Source organism: Octodon degus, unplaced genomic scaffold (genome assembly GCF_000260255.1).
Source record: "Octodon degus isolate 3935 unplaced genomic scaffold, OctDeg1.0 scaffold00222, whole genome shotgun sequence".
Lineage (NCBI taxonomy): Eukaryota > Metazoa > Chordata > Mammalia > Rodentia > Octodontidae > Octodon > Octodon degus.
Window position 1 is genome coordinate 277,902 of NW_004524798.1, and position 9,686 is coordinate 287,587.

Sequence of the window (9,686 nt, forward strand, 5' to 3'; positions counted from 1 at the left end):
GGCTCTACCCCTTCATTTGCTCTTCTCCCCCATCCTCCAGGATTTGGGGATCAAAATTACAGCCTCACATATGCTAGGCAAGTGCCCTTCCAGGGACCTATACCTTAAGTCTTTTCCCCTTGAGACCCATCCAATTAGGGAATCACTGATGGGTGGAGAATTTGGGGTCCATATACTGAGACCCTCCTCAGTTCCATCCATCTTCACTCCCAGCCTCAAGATGGAATTGGGGAAGGCCTGGCACCTCCAGAAATATCCTCACCCCAGAAGTTCTGCAGGAAGAGAGACTGGGTGGCAGGCTCTCTGTTGAAAACAAATTGGTGACGTCTTTGGGCACAGAGGAAAAGTGCCCTCATGGTACAAGTGTCACCCCTGCCCTTCTCAGGACAGGAGAGAAGCTGGCTTGTGGATTATCAGAACGCTGAGTGGCCTTTGGAATTGCACGTCTCACTCACTGCAGGACACATACTGAGGAGGCACAGTTGGGCCCAGAATGCACATGGCGTGGCTCTTGATCTGTGGCAGTCTTGTCCTCAGACAGGACACCTCTGAAATGATGGCTGTGGGGAGCCCTAAGCAGGGGTGGAGGCCAAGATGCTATGGGGGGGCCCTAAAGATGGGGAACCAGGGACTCAGGTTACTGCACAACTTTGATACTCTTATCCTCTTATCGCAGTCACTTCCCCTCACTCAGGTCTGAGGACAGAGGGGGTCTCTTAAAGGAGCACTGGCCCATTTCTGGCCAGTGGCCCTACAGGCTGCCCTCCCCATAACTTTTTCTTCCAATCTTAGGGGGTGAAGGATATGTTTTCCCCTTTCTCTGACTTATTTTAGGGGACTGGGAATGGGTACAGTTTTCCAGGTTGAATGTCCTCCCTCCTGCAAGAAAGGGTATGGGGTGACCCTCCTGACCCCTACACCCACGTTGTCTTTTGGGCACTGAATCTGAGAGTTCCCTGAAGTCTGCCTGGGCCTGGGCTTAGATGGGGTCCCAGAGAAGAGGCCTATGGCCTTCTGGGAAAGTGTCACTAGTAGTTCTTATCCACTCCTGTCTATCTTTTCTAGCTTCACTTAAGCCCATTCCTCTTGATTCCAGAGCCTGCTGAAGTGCTTGGAGGACCCTGGAGAAAATGTGTGGCCTACACTCAGCCCACCCCAGCCCCCTGCCCAGACCCACACCCTGCTCCCCTCTCCAACCAGGGCCCCTGGGCAGGGCAGCTTCCTGCCTTCCCCATGGGGAAAGCGCGGGTGACATGCAGGTGGGCGGGCCCCGTGCCCACATCCGGGGGCTGCCAGAAACTCTCCTCAGAGCTGCTTCTTCTGCCCATCTGCAAGCCCTCTTTCCCTCTTGCCCCATGGCACCTATACCTGCCTGAGGACCCTGGTCCTCACCACAGCTCTGCCCTGCCCTCCTGTCCTTCTAGCCGCTGAAAGACATATGAACCCCCAGCACAGTGCCAATAGGCCCACTTGGCCTGAGTGAGACTCCCCAACACACACACGCGTGCACACACACACACACACGCACGCACACTGTGTTAGGAAGTCAGGCTGAGGCTGAGGCTGCTGGAGGGGTGGGCTCTGAGCAACTGATGCAGAGAAGTCTTTTGGCCTGGACCCCCATTCTATGTCTCTTCCTTCATGGCTTCTCTGGGGAGCACTTTTAGAGGAGCTAGGACTTGGTTTGAATGTCCAGAAGAGAAGGATATTTTCTGGGCTGAGGTCAGTGGGGTTGAGACCCAGGGAAAATGTCCCTTTCTTGCGCTGGAGCTCAGGACTCCTTGTTTTAGGCATTCACTGAAGGCCCTGTCAGGGAGTTATTCTTTCAGAGGTCACCCCCAGTGCCCTCAGTCAGTCCCAGACTTTTGGGCTGTCCCCTGGAGCTGGTGCTGTGGAGATGGTAGGGTGCAGCCTGAGGTCCCGGAAGCCACCTGCCCAGCACATGTGAAATGGTCTCCTCAGCCCCGCTCCCGCCAATACTCAGCCTTGTCTCTGGTTTCCTGTCAGTCTGTCCTCCCCAGGGAGGGGAGGGGTGGCTAATCTCCACTGCGGTGTGGGGGCGGACTCCAAGACCGTTGGGCGCCCTGAGATCTGGCCCACGTGGTCTCAGGGTTATAAGCCCTGCCCGCCCTGAAGGGCACCCCACTTTGGAGCCTGGAGCACAGGGCTTGCTCCCCTCAGCCCTTCAGCATCAGGTAAGGACCTGAGCCTCTACGCCTGCTCTAACTAGGGCTTTTTGGCTTTGGGCCATAAGGGGTCATGAGGGGCTTGGGTTATGGGGGGGAGCAGGGAGGTCAGCGGCTTGGGTGCCAAAGTTTCCTAGTAGAGTTCTAGGCAGAGAGGTGCTACGACCCTCAAACTCACTGGCCTTCATGGTGGGACAGCTTCTTAAAATTCTTTTTTCCTCCTTCACTAGAGGTAGGATTAGAAGGTAAAAAGAACTGAGTATGTTGGCGCATGACTGTAATGCTGGGTACTTGGGGAACTAAGTTGGGAGGACTGGAAGTTTGAGGCTAGCCTGGGCAATTTAATGACCTTGTCTCAAAGTATAAAAAGGGTTGCGAGTTAGCACAGTGGCAAGCACAAAGCCCTTTTTCAATTCCCAGAATTAAAAAAGAAGAAAGAAATAATAGATAAAGAAAAATTATATGGCTCCTGGCCCCGAGAGGAAAAATGGGTGTCTAAGGCTCAGGGGAGGAGAGTGGAGAGCAGGGTGGGTGAAGGCTGGAAAGTGTTATCTGGGCCAACGACAGACGCCACACCACTTCCCCCACCCAACATGGCTACCGTTTCTGTTGAGATACAGAGCTCCTGCTTGGGGAGCAGCAGGAAGTGAGGAAATCAGATCCTTGGGTCTGGGGGGAGGCTGGGGACAGAAGTCCTAGAGGCCAGAAGGCTGTGACTGCCTCAGTTGGACTCTGGACAGCAGGCAATGGGCAGTGTGGCTGGGGGCTGGGGTCAGTTGCCAGGTTGAAGAACTAGGGGTGGAGGTGAGGCCTTCAGAGTATCCATGATATCTATCTACCAGGGATATCTATCCCTGAGCACCTCCTGAGCACTCTACCTGAGTGGGGCCTGGTAGGGTGGAGCCCTAGGGGAAGGGAAGAGGGAACCAAAGAGGAAGTGGGGGAGGGAGGTAGAGGAGGCAAGTATGGCGTCATGCTGAGTCACCACCCACAAGGCCCAGGGCGGGCCCACTGGGGGCCACGGGTCAAGTGGAAGGGTCTTACAAAGCCACACAGAAAGGGCTGGAGAGGGGGGGAGCTCTCCAGGCCGGAGTCAGGAGGAAGAGTGGTGGCCAGAAGAGTACACACAACGGACAGACAGACAGTGCAGTCACCCATAAAGTAGAAAGCACTACTAACAGCACTGGAGGGTGTAGTGTTTCCTACTTTATGGATGAGTGTACTGTGGGCTTCGGAGACCACGCCACGCTGCCACCACCCGCCACCGCCTTCCTGCGCTTCAGAACCACGTGAGACAGGTGAGCACTTCTTGTAGTTCCCACCCTACTTGGACCCCTAAAAGACCTGCCTTGTCCCCCCGCAGGGCGGTCCTTCTTGGTTCCTCACAACTGCATCTGTGCTGAAGTCCTGAATGGGTAGGAGAGGGCTGGACATGTGGGCCTGGTGCAGCAGCCATAGGCAGCCACTGGGAAGTGGGGGCTGGGGTGTCGGGCAGGGGCCCCGATACTAATAAAGAATGGATTCTGCTTTTCTTTTGTCTGAGACTCTGTTGCTGGTTTTTTGGGGAGTGCTGAGTGGGAATGTGTGGTGTGGACACATAATGCTGTGAGGGGGTCCCTCTCACTTGCCCAAGAGAGAAAGAAAACTTGCTTTTGGAGAAGGACCGAAGAGGCTCTAGGCCTGGTCAGGTTGCAGCCAGAGGAAAGAAGCTCCTGCAATCTGAAGAAAGGGGCAGAGCTATGAGGCCCCCACCTCGGAGCCTAGTTCCAGTCCACTGTGCTTTCCACTCATTGTCTACGGCCCCACGCTAAAGGCTGCTTACTTCTTGTTTTATTGTTTTTTAGTGGTGCGAGGGATTGAACCAGAGCCTTTGCATGAGCTACTGTATTTATTTGTTTTTGGTACCGGGGATTGAATTTAGGATCTTGTGTTTGCCAGGCAGGCACTTAAGCCACTGAGCTATATCCCCAGCCCTGAGCTACTTTAGGCATTTATTTATTTATTTATTTGTTTGTTTATTTATGGAACCGGGGATTGAACTCAGGCCTTTGCACTTGCCAAGGAAGCACTTATTCTCCTGAGCCATCTCCCTGGCCCCAGGTATTTATTTTTGAGACAGGGTCTCATTGTTTAGACTGGCCTTGAACTCACCAGGTAGCCCAGGCTGGCCTCAAATTCAGCAATCCTCCTCCTGCCTCAGCCTTTCAGAGTGTTGGGATTGTAAGTACCCACCATGGTGCTTGGCTACTTCTTTTTTTTTTTGGCAGAACCGGGGATTGAACTTAGGCCTGAAGCGCTTATTCCACTGAGCCATCTCCCCAGCCCCCTTTTCTTGGCTACTTCTGGTTTTTAATCTATGGCTGGGAGAGTGGGTTCTTTTTTTCCCCATTTTTTGAGTCAGGGTCTCACTTTACAGCCCAGGGTGGCCCCAGAAATCACAATCCTGCTTCAGCCTCTGGAATGCTGGAATTAGAGGCCTGTACCAAGATGCTGGGCTGGAGAGTCTTCAGTGGTGTAAAAAATGGGCAAAACCATTATGGCATACTGTGTGTATAGCCTCTTGTACATAAATAAGAGCACAGATACTAATGTACAGAGCACACATGCACCAGCACACATGTGCATTACATATAGGCTCTATACATGTATGCTAGCAACATACACACGCATTGACACATGGGATATAGCTGGCATGTCACACAATGACAAATGGTCATATGCTCACCGAGAGTGCACACATTTGACAGTATCTACATGTAATGTAAAACATGACATGTCACTAGTTCTCCAAAGACATAGTGACATTCATAATAAGTACAATGGCTCTAAACACATACACATAGAGTGACATTTTTTAAGTGATGATAAATATGAAACAGATACATGGAGTTGAGTATGGTGGTGTGTGCCTCTAAACCCAGCCCGCAGGAGGCTGAGGCAGAAGGTTCATCCAGAGTTGAAGGCCAGCCTGGACTACACAGTGAATTCAAAGCCAGGGGGCTTTGAACATCAATATGATGTTCACATATTCACCCCCCATATCTGTGGGTTCTGCATCCCTAGATTCAACCACCCTTTGATCAAAAATATTTGAAAAACCATGCTTGTATTTACCATCTACAAGCTTTTATTCCACCTTGTCATTATTCTCTAAATGCGATGTAACTATCTACTTTGCATTTAAAGTTTATTAATTTTTTTTTGAGCCAGGGTCTCACTGTGCAGTTCAGACTGTCCTTAAACTCACTATGTAGCGTAGGCTGGCCTTGAACTCACAGCAATCCTCCTGCTTCAGCCTCCCAAGTGCTGGGGCCACCAGGCCTGGCTGTATTATATTAAATATGATAAATCTAGAGATGATTTAAAAGGTATAAAGGAGAGCTTGGGAATGTAATACCATAGTAATACACTTTCCTAGTATGCGCAAGGTCTGGGGTTAGGCCCCAGCACCACAGTACAAAAATATGGCAGCATCTATCTAGATTATGTACAAATACTACACCTTTTTGTTTTTATTTTTTTGAGCTGGGGTCTTTCTGTGTGGCCCAGGCTGGCCTGGAAGGTCCTGCAAGTACTAGGATTACAGGTGTGGGTATTGATATACCTATATCATGACAGAGGTGTCATTTAGAAGCTCAGTACTAGATTCATCTACAGAAAAACATATATATTATATATAGACATTGGTAAATAGACATGCAGTGACACACATAAATGTCTAGCCATGTGTGTCCATGAGATTCATAGACACAACAGCACACATGTATATAATGCCGTCCACATACAGAAAGAAATGCGTGTCAATTCTATTTGCATAGCATACATATATATTTGCATAACGGCATGCATATATACCCTACCATAAACGTCAGCAACGCACATCATGCAGTGGCATGCATACTGATTATACCCCATGTAAAGGAAGTGAACATGGTACCCCCTCCTTGAGCACCCCCTCCCCTCCCTCCTTTCATGGGCTCTGGGTGGAGCCTACTATCTGTCAGTGGTTCTGTGGTTTAGGATTGTTGCTGCTGTTTCACAAGGGTGCCACATGAGGGCCCCCGACCTCAACTGAGACCAGCTGGTCCCCGCATCCCAGGTTGACACAGGAGAGGGGCTGCCGCTCGGCTGTCCTGCGGCCTCTCACAAAGATACCTCTCTTTCTGGGGACTCTGCCTAGGCCTCTGCTGCCACACGTACAAGCTGATCCCTGGGTAAGGGAGTGCCTACATTTTTTTGTTCCAAAAAGCCATTTGCTCCTAGCAAAAGAGCTTTAAGGCTACACAGAAGACAGACTTCCAGACAATTCAGGACAAAGCCAGCCCACTAGGTCACTTAGTCTCCCGTGGTGGCTTGGGACAACCATCTTGCTCCCCAAATGTGGTCTGTCAGGAGGGAGCTGGGCAATGTCCTCAGTTCATTTCTACCTCTGTCTCTTTGCTTGTGTCTTCCTGTTTTCATCTCTTACTTTTCTTTGTTTAATCTCAAATCCCATCTTTTCCAGTCCTACCCTTCTCTGTGGCTGGCTCTCTGTCATCCTTCTCTTGTCTACATCTCGCCCCCGTGCGGAGAGGACAGTCTCCAGCCCCTTGGCCTCAGTACGGCTTTTGGGACAAGGGGCGTCCCTGAGCTGGCATCCCGTGAGGAACCTGCTCTTCCCTCTGTCCCGACCCTGCCAGCCGGTCCAGCCCACCAGTCCAGCACCATCACCATGGAAACCAGCAGCCGACTTCCTATTGGTAGGCGGGAGAGGAGGAGGAGGGGGAAAGGAGGGCTGGCTCTCTCAGGCTCCCCCCTCCCCATTCTGAGGCTCAGCCCTCCTCTGCACCCACCATCTCAGGGCTCCGGGGCTGTAGGGGACCCCTGCAGTCCCCTGGGCTGAGGCTAGCAGTGGGAGAGACTATGAGGCAAGCAGCCCATCGACCCAGGCCTCCTTAGGACCAGCCCGGCCACCCAGCAAGCAAGTGAGAGCAACGGAGAGAGGAGCGGGAGGTAAAGGACCATTGCAGACCACTGGGGCTTACCCCCAGCAGCCCCTGAAGACCTTAGCCTGGCTGAGGGGTCACGATGGATGACCAGCCCCACAGACACTGACAGACACACTGACACGGATGCATGCAGCTGCACAACGTCAACACACTCAGATACAACCAGTGACAGCATCACACACTGCCACAGCCCTGCAATACAGACACCCACACACAGAAACAACTGGCAACTCAGAAGCAGGCACAGTCAGTGACATACAGCACCACCCTCCTCGACACACACAAGGGCAGCGACACCCTCCAAACACACCAGGCAGCATCGGCCTGAGGGAGCAGACAGAGCAGAGAGACACACGCACATCCTCACCCCAGCACTGCTGTGTGTGGCCTCGGCACATCCTCCCCACCCCCACAGGGACGCCCTCGCTTCTCCACATACTTAGGCACACACACAACCACGAACAAACACAGCTCACATACCCCCGGCTCCAGCTCTGACCGTCCCTACGCCTTTTGAAGCCTCCTTTGTGGGTTAGGAAGAGCTCGGCCAACCCAGATGGAGCCTCGGTGAAGCCAAGAGCTCAGAGGAGAAGGGGTCTGCCCCGGAATGACCCTCTCTAGTGCCCCCACTTGGCTGGGTGATGTACCCTGGCCTGAGTTCTGGGGCCTCTTGGCACTGCCATGGAGCAACTGACAACCTTCCCCCCGCCTGGGGACCCCGGAGCCATGGAACCCTGGGCACTGCCTGCCTGGCAGAGCTGGACTCCGGGCCAGGGAGGCGAACCTGGAGACATAGCCCCGAGCATTGCTGATACCCCAGCAGCTCTGCAGGTTAGAGAAGTGAGTTCCCAGCCCCAGGGAGCCCAGAATCTGGGGCCAGTGGTAGGCACGGATCCTGAAGGAGCAGAGGCTGGGTTTATCAGCTTGAAGCGGCAAGCAGAGAGCTCTGGACGTGACTGCTCAAGGATAGAGGATGAGGAGGTGCAGGCTTTCCCTAAGGTAAGGGGTCTGAGGGAGGGCTGGAGTCTGCAAGCTGGGCTTCTCATTACATCTCCCTGCCAGCCAGGAGGCAAAACAAGAGGTGCAACCCCACTGCCTGCTCTCCTCTCCTGGCCTGTCTCTATGACTATCTGTCCTCCCTTCACTGGACAGGAATCTGAGGGACTCCATTTTTTGGCCATTTGTCTGTCCTCTCCACCTGTCCATCTTCTTCTGGCCCTGCCTCTCTGTCTATCTGTGCCTGACAATCTGTCAGTCTGTAACTCCTCCCCCATGAGTCTCTCTCTGTCCTTGGGGGCTGGGGATGTGGGGTGTGTGGAGGTGTTAAGTGGAATCAGAGTCCAGAGGAGGCAGATTAGGGTGAGGGCTTGGTGTTGGGCTGGGCCAGCAAGGACAGTTCTGGGTGGGTGTGAGCAGTCTCCAGTAGGAGGGGAGGAACAGGACTCTGGGGGAGGGCAGGGGGTTTGTGGACTATGCGGAGCTGGAGGGGTCAGGATGAGAGTTTGAGTTGGCATTTTTCAGGAGGAGGAGATGGACAGGGTTGGGAAGGATCAGGGGATAGGTCGGGAGGCACCAGGTGGGAGGTGGGGAGGAGTTGCCACTGGGAGGATCAGACTGCCTTCTTCTGGGTCCCTGAGCTCCTCTCTGAAGGCCTGGGACGCAGGAAAGAAACTTCATGTCTCCTTGGATTGTGGAGGGGAGATGCTTTCCCCGGAGACTCTGGGTGGGGTTGGTCCTTGAGGTACTGTACCTGGTCTTTTCTTATGCCAGGCCATGCTGAATACCGGCTTTGGGGACCAGCCCAATCTGGAGCTGTTGAGGGCCCTGGGGGAGCTGCAGCAGCGCTGTGCCATCCTCAAGGAGGAAAACCAGATGCTGGTGAGGCTTGGAGAGTTGGGGTGCTGTCAGGTCCAGCCAGGACAGCCAGTGCCCACCCTCCTCACTCCACAGACATCCTCATGAGGGAGTCATGTGGATGTGACATAGTCCCACAATCCAGAGAGGGTGAAACCCTGCCCAGAGGTGCCAAGGACCACACCACGAGCCCAGGCTCTGGCCCAAGGTCTGCACAGTAGGACTGGGCATTTTGGTGCCCAATGTGCTCTAATTCTGGCTGACCCCTTGTCAGAGAAACAGCAGCTTCCCTGAGACGGAGGAAAAGGTGCGGAGGCTAAAGCGGAAGAATGCGGAGCTAGCTGTCATTGCCAAGCGCCTGGAGGAGAGGGCCCGGAAACTGCAGGAAACCAACTTGAGGGTGGTGAGGATAGTCTGGATGACCGGGGAAGAGGGGAGCCAAAGCCTGAGTCTCAGGGATTGGGTCTTGGGAGTCGTGGACTCCTGGTACCCAGGAGTGCCGGAGTCCAGGAGCTGAGGGTAGGAAGTGTAAACACTTGCCCAGTGAGGAGGTGGGAGGTTGCTGGAGCCCTAGGAGGGAGTGAAAGGCTGGCTGGGGAGGTTCCTAGGTAGGCAGGGAGCAGAATTCTGGATCACCACATGCTGGTGCTGGCTGCAG

At 53.5% G+C, this 9,686-nt stretch overlaps 1 long non-coding RNA gene across 1 annotated transcript; it reads left to right on the forward strand.

Annotated features, from left to right (window-relative positions):
- The first annotated feature begins 2,152 nt into the window (after positions 1-2,152).
- On the forward strand, positions 2,153-3,716 carry LOC111813775. The gene is made up of 2 exons (XR_002818949.1): positions 2,153-2,195; positions 3,550-3,716. It is a non-coding gene; the product is annotated as an uncharacterized LOC111813775 (long non-coding RNA).
- Positions 3,717-9,686: the final 5,970 nt, after the last annotated feature.